This window comes from Centropristis striata, chromosome 7, assembly GCF_030273125.1.
Source record: "Centropristis striata isolate RG_2023a ecotype Rhode Island chromosome 7, C.striata_1.0, whole genome shotgun sequence".
Lineage (NCBI taxonomy): Eukaryota > Metazoa > Chordata > Actinopteri > Perciformes > Serranidae > Centropristis > Centropristis striata.
The window spans coordinates 12,576,805-12,590,521 of record NC_081523.1 but is presented as its reverse complement, the minus strand read 5'-3'; the positions used below and the strand labels follow the sequence as shown (position 1 = coordinate 12,590,521).

Sequence of the window (13,717 nt, the reverse complement as noted above, 5' to 3'; positions counted from 1 at the left end):
ATTCACAGTATACAAGTGCAAGCTAGTTGCAGTATTGTTTTTTCATTAATTGAATTTCACCATAATCCAATTTATAATACAATGCAGTCCTTTTTTTGTAAATAGAGCATATTACTGTTTGAAAGTCAGTTACTATGAATTAAGCCTGTCTTTACTGTAACCTTGTTTAACAACTTTAATATACATTATACTGAATGACTTTCTTAATTAAAAAACAGCCATTAAAAAATGTGTACAAGAAGAGACTTTAAAATATCAATTATATAACCTTTATTTAAAAATGATCAGTATTAACAGTATATCCATTTACTGAATACATACAGAGGCTGATTAAACAAGGAGTTGGGGGTAAAGTGAGGGTCTTTTCGACGTCATCAACTGTGGCAGACAACTGTAGGGCACAGACAATATAATCATAGTGAGAACAGAACTACTGTAATAGAGTTTTTTCACATTTTTTAGTCTTATTTTTTACTGACCTTTTTATCTTTATAATTTAACGTTTGAACACACTTGACACACTTGAAAACTGAATTTGGAATATTCTTATGAATTCTAATGTGCCTCAGATATGCGGATAGAGTGGTATATTCAATAGAACAGACCTGGAAACATTTTGACAGTGAATCCAACAGTGATAAAAAAAAAAAAAAACTGCCAATACACACACCAAAAAAGGATAAGCTCATATTTAAGTGTGATTCTTGTTAATGCAATTTGCACTGCAAACATTAAAAAAGCTAAGTAGTTTAAGCAGCCTCACTGTGTCGTTAATGTTGGCTAACTCCCTCTGGAGGCTAACATCAGCACATCAAATCGGTTGTATACAGCTTCTCAGCAGTCTCACCGAATAAGAAAACAGCTGTAGCTGTCCAGTCACCGCATGGCAAGTTAAGAGGACCAAATGAGAGTGATAAATCACAGTTTAACTAAAATAAAATAATAGTATGATAGCACGCAAACATCATCTAACAAATAAAATATTGCTCAAGAAATGCAGGATTAAGATGGATGTTCCAAGGAAGGAAAGACCAGAGTTGGCTTATTGACTCCAACGTGTTGTCTCCTTTTAAAAATACAGTAGCGTTCCATATTTGCGCGGCCTCTCTGCTGTTGATTCTAACATCACTTCCAGAATGCAATGCTATTTACGCTATATAACAGTATTTTATATGAAACGGCAAGCTACCTACAAATATTGCCCAGAATGCATTGTTTTCTACAGTATAATAATACCCTTTAAATGGAAAACAGTATATTACTGTCACAATTTGGCTGTTTTCCTACAGCAATTTGTTACAGTGTGCTCTCAATGACAATGCTAACATGTTAATGTTTAGTCATCTTTGTTTAGTGTGTTAGCATTTCGGTCAATTGCTCTAAATAAAAAGTACAATTGAGGCGGGTTTTGTGGGTATTTGGTCTTCAAAGTTTCCTCACAGCAAGAGGGTCAACGGTTCAACTCCAGCCTGTGGCTCTTCTGTATGTCTGTGTCTCCTCCAGCTTCCTCTCACAGTCCAAAGACATTAGGTTTAATTGGTGACTCTAAATTGCCTGTAGATGTGAATGAGAGCATGAGTAATTGTCTGTCTCCGTCAGCTGTGTGATAGTCTGGTGACCTGTCCAGGGTGTACCCCACCCAATCTCAAGGCAACCCACCCACTAAAATACATTGAATTTATATAAATGAGAATGTCTATCTCATGGTAGGAAAAATCCTCACTAAAGAAGAGTAGGCTTCAAACTTTGGGAACTATGGATGTGTGTACAAAAAATTGTGCCAATCTAAGCAGATGTGAAAAAAATCTCAAGGTAAGTGAAAAATCTGATCTGCTGGTGTCCTACAGATGCCAAAAAGTGATCTTGTTGCATTGTCTTGGAACCATGGTTATGTATTTCATGGCAATCTAGTATGATCAAGTCATTTGGCTTGGTATTAAACAAGGGTAGGCTGTTTCTTTGTGTCTTTATGTGCAGTAAACCCTTTCACTGAATCAATGAACGCTGGAGCCAACGCTGAAGACATTTTATGATATCAGGAAATTGCTACTTGTAGTACTTTTTGTAATCCCCTTGTTGTGATGTTTACGCTGTAAATATTTATAAGGCGCCCCAGTAACAGCATCACCTCTTTTTCTTCTATCATCTGAAACACGTCCAGCTCGTCTTCTCTACGGCAGCGTGGAAGTGAAGACGGCACTCGCATGTGTTGAGACGTGTATCTGGTGATTTTTCTCCATGTAGCCAGAGAGGGCAATGCTGGCAGCATAGCAGACGTTTCATTAGGACATGAAAAAGAAGATGAGGGAAAAAGCACATTTGCATAAAAATAACACTAGTGAAATAGCAATCAGATGGTGCAGGGCCATGCTGAAAGTGTCATCCTCCAGAGACAGGACCAGGGCTATATCTTTAATTGAAAAGAGAAAGGGGGATAAAACCATTCATAGATAAGATGCACAGGCGCTTTCATCTTTTCTCACTCAATGTTCTCATATTGTCTTCCATTCTTGCTGTTGTTTTTCTCTCCACTCACTACTTCATTACTTATTTATCTCTTGTTTTTGGCATAGCCTGTTCTGGGATTACTGTGCTGTGAATGGAATGACTATGAGCTGCTATGTAACTATCTGATGCCTATAGTATTTTACCAAAAAGGCTACGGGGCAGCTTCGACATGTGAACTGTGACAGGCACTAATCGGTTCTCAGTGGAAGATAAATGCATCAATCTGTGTAGAGAAGTATACAATGGATTAATTAGTTTTATCTGAATGGTAACAGAGGAAGCCAGATGCACATACGTTAGAAATGTCTTTTTAAACTGTGCCAAGGTAAACCCAGATGATGCTTATGGGAAAACAAGCTTGAGGAATTTCAAATGCACACCTTGCTTTAGGGTATTCAGAAGTTTGTTTGAGAATAAGAAAGTGAACATCCCTTTCGTGTGTTTCAGTGTGTTTAAGCGTTTATCTCTCCTCTTGTGAATGCGAGACTACGACTACTCGTGCACTTGAACAGCAGAATGAGCACTCTTATTATAATTCTAACATGATTAAAGAACCTTTCGAGTTGCAAAATCAATGTCGCTGAGACGCCGATGCCACAGAGGGCACGTATCATTCATCAGGCAATATGAGAATAGGGCTAACGAGCTAGCTGTGGTCTGCAGCGGTATCGCGTTGTGCCACATGGTCCTGTAATGCCGTAATGAGGAGAAATGGCTGAGGCATGAAGAGAAGCCAAATGGCGGGGTGAAGGCCACTAATTCCCCTCGTCTGGAACCAGAGATAAGAGACAGATTAAGATTAACAATGTCCAGCCTGTTGAAAGACTAATTATGTGGCACTCTGTGCAGTTGCTAACTTCTCTACTGTAGGTAGCACCTCACAAAGGCGTCCTGGAGTACGTCCACTTGAGGTTTGAATGCGTGTAAATGTGTATGTGTGTCACTCCCCCCTCCCCTCTGTTTTCTCTTTAGTCGTCTGTTCAGAGTCTTCAGAGTCTTCGCTAAGCCTCTTTCTTCATAGGTTTCACATGTCAGCTATTTCCACCCTGCCTGGCTTCACACAGCAACTCTGCTCCTCTTATCCTCTATTAGAGGCAATATGTAACTTTTTAGCTGACAGCTGACATTATGATTTCATATCTATTAAGATCCAAAGAAGTATGGGATTAGTTCAAGTTGTTGTTGGTGTGTTATTTATACTAATTAAAAATTTCCGAGCTATGGGGAAGTGTTAGAAAACAGTTGCCAATGTACACATTTAGCAGACGTGGAGCAATACTGGCATTCATTTGGAAGTATTGTGCATGAAGGCACTAAAAGGTTTTTGTGAACTGAACATAGGTTTGCTACTAATGAACTCAACTTTTTGCAAGCCTGTGTTGTTTTGAAGACTGTCTCTGACTGATATTTGCTTTACATCATCTAAATCTGAACCAAACCTTATCCCCAGCCTTTACCGCAGATGGAGTTACTACAGGAAACATTATTTTAACGGGAGGGGAGACACTATTTGACAGGGTAACAAACTTCGACATAACACCGGGATGGCTAGTGAAACTGGTATTTCAGATAAAGCTGCTACTGGTTCTGCCGAAAACAATTCATGAGACAATTTAAAGGGTTTTTATGAACCAATCAGTACAGATTCCAACTGATAAAAATCTCACAATTGTGCCTGCTTGGTCTGAAAACACAAAGAGGTGGATCGTGGGTGAACTGAGGCAGTTTGAATGAAGCCTGATGGCTGAAACACACAATGTGTTACGCCATCTGCCATCTATATTACAATCAGAGTGACCACTTCCTTAATTCAGCAGAACTTTAAGCCTTAAAATCATTTAAACAGGTTAGTTATAAAACTCAACACGCTGTAGAGTTATTATGAACAGGGAAATAAGTTATAGAGACCAGGCTGTAAACAGGTATATTTCTGCTGTAAAGTTAATTATTATTTGCATGGGGGTCTGTAGGGACATACTCGCCTAGCTCGAGTGGCCCGTCGAGGAACTGCAGTTTTTGGAACTTCCACATTAGTTTCATTTTCAGAGTTACAGATTGCTGCTTGTTTAAGAATAGGTCATCATCAAACTTAAAGGTTTTCAACATTTAGTTTGTTAAGTGGGACTGATTTACAACGTATAAACATCAAGTTGTGTAAGAGAACGAGTCACCAAATCACCCTGATTTCCATAAAATTAACTTGACTCTGAGAAGTACATAGAAATTCTTACAGCCAATTAATCTGCATCATTAATCTTCTGCAGCTAATTAGACACACCATCAACACCTGTACCAACCGAGGATAGCTAACACTCTCTCTACCTGCAGTATCAATCACATAAACAAAGGAGGACAAACGCGGACCTGCAAGGCGTCCTCTGTGGGACTCGGAGAGACGTAAGCAGCTGACTGCTGGGTATACCGTGCTGCTGCTGACATCAGGTTTGTAATTTTTGATCACTGAAGCGATTTTACTGTAGCTCTTGTTGCCTGGCCCAGAACAGAACAACAGATGGAGAGACCTGAGACTTTCCTTTTAAAGCTGTTCTCTGCCGTTGGGCACTAAAGTGCAGCCTCAGACTGACTTATGAGCCTGAGGGAAAAGGAGCACCAAGTCGACTGTGGTGGATGTTTCGGGCTTACTATATATGAACAAAAGCTCACACGAATATATATGTGTCCTATATATAAATGCTGTATATATATACCTGTTTATTCTCTCCTGTTAATGTGTTTGAAACCGTATTGACTGCACACTGTCTCGGCCTATTTAATAAAGTTGCAGAGGCAACAGTACAGTATGGCTGTGTTCAACTGTATGTGTAACTGTGAATATCTTAGTGAGCTTTTTATATCCAGCCTTCCTTTCCTCTCCCATACATAATGCATATCTGTCACCTGTGCTCTGTCTGAGCGACTAACTCTCTCTGTATCAAAGAGTTTTCTGACCTGTGGGGGACTTCTCTTCAAAACTGGTTGCGAAGACACACAAGTACACAAACACAGACACCTGGTTGCCTGCATAGAGGTAGTTTGATGAATTCAGCCTAAATGATCCCATTTTTTCCCCAGCAATATCTATTTTTATTACAGCTTCAGGTGATTTTTCGCTTTGCTTCTAGGCTGGCTGTGCTTTTTGAAGTTATTATTCCTTTTAGATATTTTTTGGTTGTGTTTTTATCTCACTGGTTGTGGTTGGTACACAGTTCAGCACCCCAGGCGGTGTAAACCCTTTGGGCATTCTCACATGTGTACAAACTGCACAAAGATGCATGCTTTTGGCTTTTTCCACAATTACATGTGCTTTACACAAAATGATGCAATAAAATCTCCGATTCTTGTGCCTGGATAAAAAAGTGTTTTTATCCATTTATTTATTTCTGCAAGAAGATTGGTTCTACACACACAACTACTATAAAACATTGCAGCTGCCTTATGAGAAAGTATTTTTGTTATACCGAAGAAATCTTCTCACCATTACAAGAAAAATACATCAAATTAAGATAATGTCTCATTATAAGTATAAATATAATGCAACAAGAAAATGTGAAAAGACAAGAAAGAAATCAACAAGAAAGAAGTTAATGAGAAAATTTAAGAGCTGTGTTGCCACTGCTGTACAGCAGGAATTAGTGTGAGCATTTTAATGAACCGATCAAGCCTTCTTTTAAGACTGAAAACACACAATTAAATCTTGTTCTTGAGACTTTGATTAGTATGCAGATGTTATAGGAAAGTCTCCTCTGTCGAAAGAGATTTCTCTCTTTGAGACACTTAATTCAAGATGTTATTTTCTTATAGGAATGCTTTGTTTGTCACTACCTTATTACAGACAACTTATGATGAGATATAGAACTTCTAGTTCTGCCATGATTAACTCGACAGCTTCATTTTTTTTTTCTTTACCATTTCCACAAAGCATGTTGGTAATCTAATTCCAAGGTTGTTTATAAGTTAGTAAAAAAGTGTTGCTTACTATAGCGTAGCATAAAAACAACAAAGTAAATACTGGAAAGAAACAAGAAGGCACATGCCGTTTATCATAAGTTTGGATGGAAATAATGCATGGAACATTTTCATAGTGCATATCATTATATCATTTTCACCGTCTGGCTATACGGCATGAGCTTAACATCATTAATATTCTGCTATTCAGTGCAGATGGGCTGTATCGCCAGTTTATCGACACACACTGCTTTAAATTGCTGGTTCTCTGCTAGCCACACTGTCTGAGCTCCTTTTTTTCCAGTTTGTGCTGCATTGCATCCATGTCAAACGGTGCTGCTCTATGGCACACACGGATAATTGGTAAATTCTTGCAGCCTCCAGCCATGAATTCTGTATGTCAACAAATGAGACTCTGTAGACATTGCCTTATCATGGCTCTCAGCATCTGCTACTGTAAAATCTTCTGCCCAGTTGTTACACATCAAACCCTGCTATTTTATGGTTTTGGGTTTTTTCCATGAAGCCATACAGAATGCTCAAGGCCTGAACACATTATTACATTTTTCATGGCTCCATTTGCCAGGCTCCTAATTCTTCTGTATTACACTGGAAAAACTCTATAAAAAGACAAAAGACTTGGCACCTATTGTCAAAACACTTTCTTTAAACAATGAGGAAAAGTGCTTGAATCATGGTCGTGTCATTTTCTGTATCCAGCCAGTTACTCAGTATGAGTCTGAGTCACAAAAAACTAATTGCGCCTAAGTTGTATTTTTTTTAATCCGGTTTCTTGTTTTCAACTCTTTTATCATCATTTATTTGGAGATGGCAGATGCAGTCAGAAAGGGAGTGTGCACTAGGATTCAGTTAAAACACCTGGAGGAGAAAAAGAAGGAAAAACAAAACATCCGATCTTAACTCCAACTCCAGCTGGCCTTCCAGTCACACTGAACAGCTCAGTCACTGCTCCCGGTATCATCGTGTGCACACAGAAACACACCCGCTCACTTATCTCAGCCGCTCTCCAGCTCAGTGTCTCCCAGTACAGCGCACTAAACCCCTCATCATCTCGTGCATTGGTGTGTGGCAGTGATTGGATAATGACTCATATGTAAATACTTGAATATTTAGGCTGAAGTTTTTCCACTCTTCATACTGCAGCAGATACTGCAGAAGTTAGCACACTGCCTTCTCAGAGAGCTAGAGTTTCCAGGACAGTGTAACACAATGCGACCCATTTTTGTGTCTGCTCTTGAATAGAGGCCAATGAGCCAAGCTCTGCAGATGGCACATTTATATTCATTTCACAAATGGCTCAAAATTCTAAAGGATCTATTGTGTTATGGGAGGTTTTCTTTTGCATCATTTTGGATCCAAAACTAAATTTAACAAAAACAGTGCTAGAAGTACCACAAAATATACCTAAATAGTGGCAAGTTCTAGTCATGGCGGGAAGTGAAAGACACAAACTGTATAGATTAAAGTGACTTCATAGTTTTTCTTCTAGTTCTGGCCCATTTTCCTTTGAAGTGATGAAATTCTGCCCATGTACGTCTCCCTGTGACCTAGAGCAGGTCACGGGATTAATTGCCTTGGCATTCCTGGTGATCTCTCTCCCACCAGAAGGTTCTTTAAGTATGGGCATCACACACCCGACTGGAATGTCATAGTCTGGAAAGACTGAAACCCCCCGAATAAAACGCCCAGTAGGAAGAAAGAAGTGAGAGAAATTAGCCATCAGGAGAGCTACAGTATGACATTAGATGACCTGTGCAGTGCAGATACTTCAGAAATCTGCCCCATGCAGGACATTGAATGGTTTGCCTACTCATGTGTGAAAGTATAGGAGAGCTCTGGGGGCTTTAAAAGGAAATGCTTGATGATCCAGGTCTTGTAGGCCTATAGTTTAGTCTGTCTGCAGCACTGTTAAAGCAGGCAGTTCTTCTTGGGGTCAAATGTCCCTGAATTAAAAGTAAGGGCTGGGTGATTAATCTAATTAGGAGTTTGGATCATGAGATAAAGCGATTATTGTTCAGCACTCCGTTTCACAATGATGCTTTCATATTGTAAATCCAGCAAATCGTCCCCCCTGTTAACCCAATGGTGCTATGCTATGCTACCATGTTTAAGTGGAAACCATCTTGCAGTCCATAATCAATTTATGAAGTTATCCGCAGCTGCAGTTCATGTTTTTTCTTCGCCAGAGGTTGTGCATTGGCGAAGAAAATGCTAGTCGATAAGCCTAGCCCTTAGCCCCCCTCTCTTCCCCCATCTTTGTTTGCAGTCTCAATGCCGAATGCAAGCACTGCCAGACGGCAGAGGCGGGTTGGTAGCCTCAGTGTACTCAAGACTGCTGGTCTCTACTTCTTGAAGGTCTCAGTTTCATACAAAGAGGACTCAAGATTTAATTACACAACTACAGCTCTGCATTGTGTACTGTACTTCCATTTTTTTCTTCAGACATAAATGCTACACACCCGGTGCTGCCCCCTCTCTTAGGGATGTGACAGCAGAGATGGGAGATCACGTTATTTGCCTCCAAGAAATAAAATTACATATGAAATAAGCTGCTTTACCATGCTATAAGCACACAGCATGTTACTCTAAGAGTGCTAATTTTGAGTTTGACTGCACAGTTGCAGATCAAATATGTATTTTTTTAGCTGTGTTAAACACTATCTTACATGCTACGACTCATTAGCTCACTTAATCACTCAATCTTTCCCACAATGGGTGTCAGATACTAAAATTTAAATACTGAATAAGTTTAATCAACTGAAATTTAACAATCTTTATAGATATTTTCAGTCTTTCAAGTTGAATTGAATTATTCAATTAATAATTAATTTAAGTTCAAGAAAATATACTGTTAAATAGACAATTTAGATACAAAAAAATTAAATAATTCAATTATGTAATTGTGATCTTAATATTGATTATAATAAAAGTGATTATGATTTTTGTCCCTACTAAACACTTAGAAAAAAACAACACAATCTTTAGAGTGAAACTGACAATATACTGGTGTCTGAAAATGTTTTTTGTTTTTTTCATTATCAATGTTTATAATTCAAGAGGAAAAAAACAAGTTGCATTAGTTCTTTAATTTGTGTGTGTTGCTTTGCAATTCGTTTTCCCATTAACTCTTGCTGATAGGGATTAGGGCCCCTGAACTCAACATCAATGATGTTAAGAGGAAGACAGGATCCATTCAAAGATTATTAACAAATGGAAATGTGCTGCATGCTTGTCTGAGAACAGCCCTGACCCTGATTTAAATATCGCTTGTCCACTACAGCTGATCCTGATTCTGTGACTCTGACCTGGTGCCTTGCCTTCTGGCCGTGCTGCAGCATGTTCAATAATGCAGGAATAGAAGGCAGCGGTAGTGATGGTGGGGGTGAGTTAAGAGTGTTCCTCAATACCACTTCACTCCTTCTTCAGCAAACAGAGCAGGAGGTGAAGGGATCAGCCAGGGGAAAAAAATCACAAACTAAAGACAAAAGACAACATGAGCATTGGAGGGAAACCTCCATGTGGAGGATATCGGAAAATGGGAAAAAAATGTTGACTTAAGTCACCAAAAGCTTATTTTCTCCCTTGTGTGTTTACTCCACAGTTCGCTGGAGAGAGTCTGAAAGAGTGCCTTTAAAACCAAACCAACCGTGCACATTTAATATCATGGTAAAAAAAAAAAAAAAAAGTAATTTCCTCTTACCAGACCATCTGAGGTTTAGCTGGAGCCCACTGACCTCACAGCTGGACTGAGCAGCAGGGGGACTTTGGGGTAAGAGTGCTAACACTGAGCACATAGCCTGATGCTTTCCAAACTGACCAAAGACCCACTGGGCCTAATCACTACCATTAGGTAGGATTTTCACAGCGGAAGATCCGCTAATGGAATTTATAATCACCTGGTTTAAATGCCGTAGCAGGAGATTGTTTTGGACACATTTTAATCACATTTGTGTGGAGCTTTGTTTAAAAAAAGGCATAAATCAACAAGTTTGTTTTGATGCTGTTGTTTTTTTTCCTGTGTTCCATTAATAAAATGGCTTGTTTGGGAGAGAGAGCGACACCTCAGCTCCAACTTCGACAAATCCCCACCCCCACCGGATTCATCTCATGAGAGGAAAATTTCCAGACTTTAGATGTTTAAATCCAGTCTTTCATCTGTCCAGCTTTCAAATTAAAAGCCCCACTGGAAGACGGTTTTTGCTATGAAACGCCACTGACTTCTACCCAAAACCACTATTCATGCTCCTATGCCTATTCATCCATTTACTATTATCGAGTCCATTTCCATTAAACTTATTTTTTTCCTTTTCAAATAAAATCATTAATAGTATCTTTTGTTGTGCGCTCTCCCCCCATCTCTCTCGAGGACATAAAAGCAGTACTTCCAGACTAGATTATCAACCGGGAGAATAAAAAGAAAACGTCAGTCTCGCACACCGCAATTCAGAAACTTCCGTCTCAAAAGATAGAAATTCACACAGACAGAGAAGTGTTGGGGTCACCTTCTCTGTTCATGTTAAGTTAATGAAAGGGATTCAGGTAAAAGCCATCATCCCTCAATGATTTCACTTATCAAGTCTTTGGCATTCAGATGTGGAAAAAAAAGCCCAAGTGTTTTGTGATTTTTTTAGGGGTCTGAAAGATTGGATTTCTGATTGTGGTAAAAGGGAATGATCACAGTATTTCAGTATTTTTAAATATATATATATATATATCTGTGTAACATATCTGACTTCTGTCTACTGCTACGACTACTTTTCAAAGGAGAACATCTGTGAAAACTCAGGAACCAAATAATTTTTGGTTTCATGATGGTGCTATCCTCAATTTAAACCATATTTGCATAAAGCAGTAACGTCAGCTTTCAGTCATACAGCCAGACGGCAGCCTGGTACACACCACAAGAGTCAGACTTTGAACGACAACCCACATTAGCTTCCCTGCTAAAGTCTCTTCTTATCTACCTTATAAACATGAACACACATCTTGTTCTGCACATTAGTTTGTTGAGCAAACATCTTTAAAAAAACAAGGGAAATTGCATTAATGTCAGTTTGCATGCGTACAAACTAAATAGCTGCTCTGCTGCAGCATATGAAATACTATGTAAACAAACCTGCAAATATCAATGTGGTCCAGTTAAATACTGGTGTGGTCCAGATGTTAGCATTCAGGGCTCAGCCAAAACCTTGGAGGGTCCATGGACATGTTTATCTGTGGATATATTTGTTTTCTATTCAGCATTATGCTTTTATGCTTTATTTGTTAAAGGAACACTCCACCGTTTTTTCATATTAAAACATGTTATTCGGTCAAGTAAGACGAGTTGATACAGACCTCTTGCGTCTCAATGCGTGCACTCAATCGCCCTGGCGCGCGGCGCCACTTGGCTAGCACTTAGCTTAGCCCAGTTCATTCATTAGGATCCAAACAGATGGACAGTTAGAAGCGACCAAACTCCTCCACGTTTTCCCTATTTAAATACAGCTACATGAGTAGTTAAACGACCAAGTATGGCGACACAAAATAAAACGTGGCGCTTTTCTAAGCGGATAAAAAGGATAACTATAATGTATGGCGGAATAGCACTTGGGAGCACTTCGACTCAGCGCTGTAATATCATCACTCCTGAAAAATCTTCTCCCCTCAGGAGTGATGATATTACTGCGCCAAGTCGAAGTGCTCCCAAGTGCTATTCTGCCATACATTATAGTTCTCCTTTTTATCCGATTAGAAAAGCGCCACGTTTTATTTTGTGTCGCCATACTTGGTCGTTTAACTACTCGTGTAGCTGTATTTAAATAGGGAAAACGTGGAGGAGTTTGGTCGCTTCTAACTGTCCATCTGTTTGGATCCTAATGAATGAACTGGGCTAAGCTAAGTGCTAGCCAAGTGGCGCCACGCGCCAGGGCGATTGAGTGCAGGCATTGAGACGCAAGAGGTCTGTATCAACTCGTCTTACTTGACCGAATAACATGTTTTAATATGAAAAAACGGTGGAGTGTTCCTTTAAGCCATTTGATAATAGAATGGATGAAAATCTGTACATCATTTTGGCAAAACATGATCGTTACCAACAAAAAAAAACATTTGTAGAGCCTATATCCTATTTTATTTCTAATTGTTCTCCATCTGTAGTTGTATCATAGAACAATCGCTCATAACAATATCAGAACGGACCTATAGTTGGTGATATTTCCCCAGTAATAGAACTTTTGTGACATAGATTCATGTCCAGAGAGACTGTGGGGATATGATAAAAAGTTGTTGAAGGTATTTTAAAAAAGTAAATCACTGTGTTTTTCTAAGGGGAACAGATGTGAAAAATTGGGATCAAACTATTTGTCAGAATACTGTGAGTTAGAGTAAGAACTTGCTTCCATAAAGCAATTCAAACTGCTTCAGTTTGAACCATATTTGCATGAAGCAGTAAAGTCAGCATTCAATCACACAGCAGCCTGCTACACAACACAGACTGTGAACAACAACCCACACATTAGCATTCCTGCTAAAGTCTCTTTTCTCTAACTTATAAACTTGAGCACACATCTTGTTATGCACCTAAGTTTGTTGAACGAGCAACTGCAAAAACATTCACCGGAGAAAAGTGCACAGCTAATGATTGAATTGAATTAAATTGAATTAATGTCAGGATGCAGGTCTGCTAGCTAAACAGCTGCTCAGCTGCAGAATATTAAACAGCATGTAAACATACCTGCAAATATCACCTCAGTGTAGTTAAATGCTGGAGTGGTCGTACTCTTCTACACTACTGCTAACTAAACATTTGCTATTCATATTTTTTAAGCTAGAGTCGTTTGTCAACTCTGTCGTTCTACCGCAGGGAATCAACCTGCCAGCTGCTGTCAATCAAACACCGACAGGCCCCTCCCACTGCTGAGACCAAAAGGAGCATTTCTGATTTTTATTTCCTTCAAGAATATTTTTAAAAACCGAGTTGAAATAATGAGCACATGATTGTAAAATCATTACAAGTAACTCACATAATGTAGAAGTAAATTACTTACGTTCAAAAGTTTCTTATAGAAGTATTTGCACCAAAATATGCTAAAATGTCTCTGGATTGGATGATTACTTTTGATGCATTAACATTTTGCACAACTAATGTAAAACGTCGAGGGGAAGCTAAGTTGAGCAAGTTGGTCTTATACTAAATACCCCCAAGATGGGGGTATTTAGTATAAGATGGGGGTAATTTAGTATATAATATATATCTCAATAC

General features: G+C 39.0%; 1 long non-coding RNA gene across 2 annotated transcripts; it reads right to left on the bottom strand.

Moving 5' to 3' along the window:
* Positions 1–253: 253 nt before the first annotated feature.
* Positions 254–13,336, bottom strand: LOC131975091 (uncharacterized). 2 transcript variants are annotated; one of them, XR_009394696.1, is made up of 4 exons: positions 13,190–13,336; positions 11,591–11,688; positions 2,129–2,259; positions 254–391 (listed from the first exon to the last, which is right to left on the bottom strand). It is a non-coding gene; the product is annotated as an uncharacterized LOC131975091 (long non-coding RNA). The 2 variants fall into 2 exon arrangements; XR_009394697.1 differs by lacking the exon at positions 11,591–11,688.
* Between the last annotated feature and the right edge of the window lie 381 nt (positions 13,337–13,717).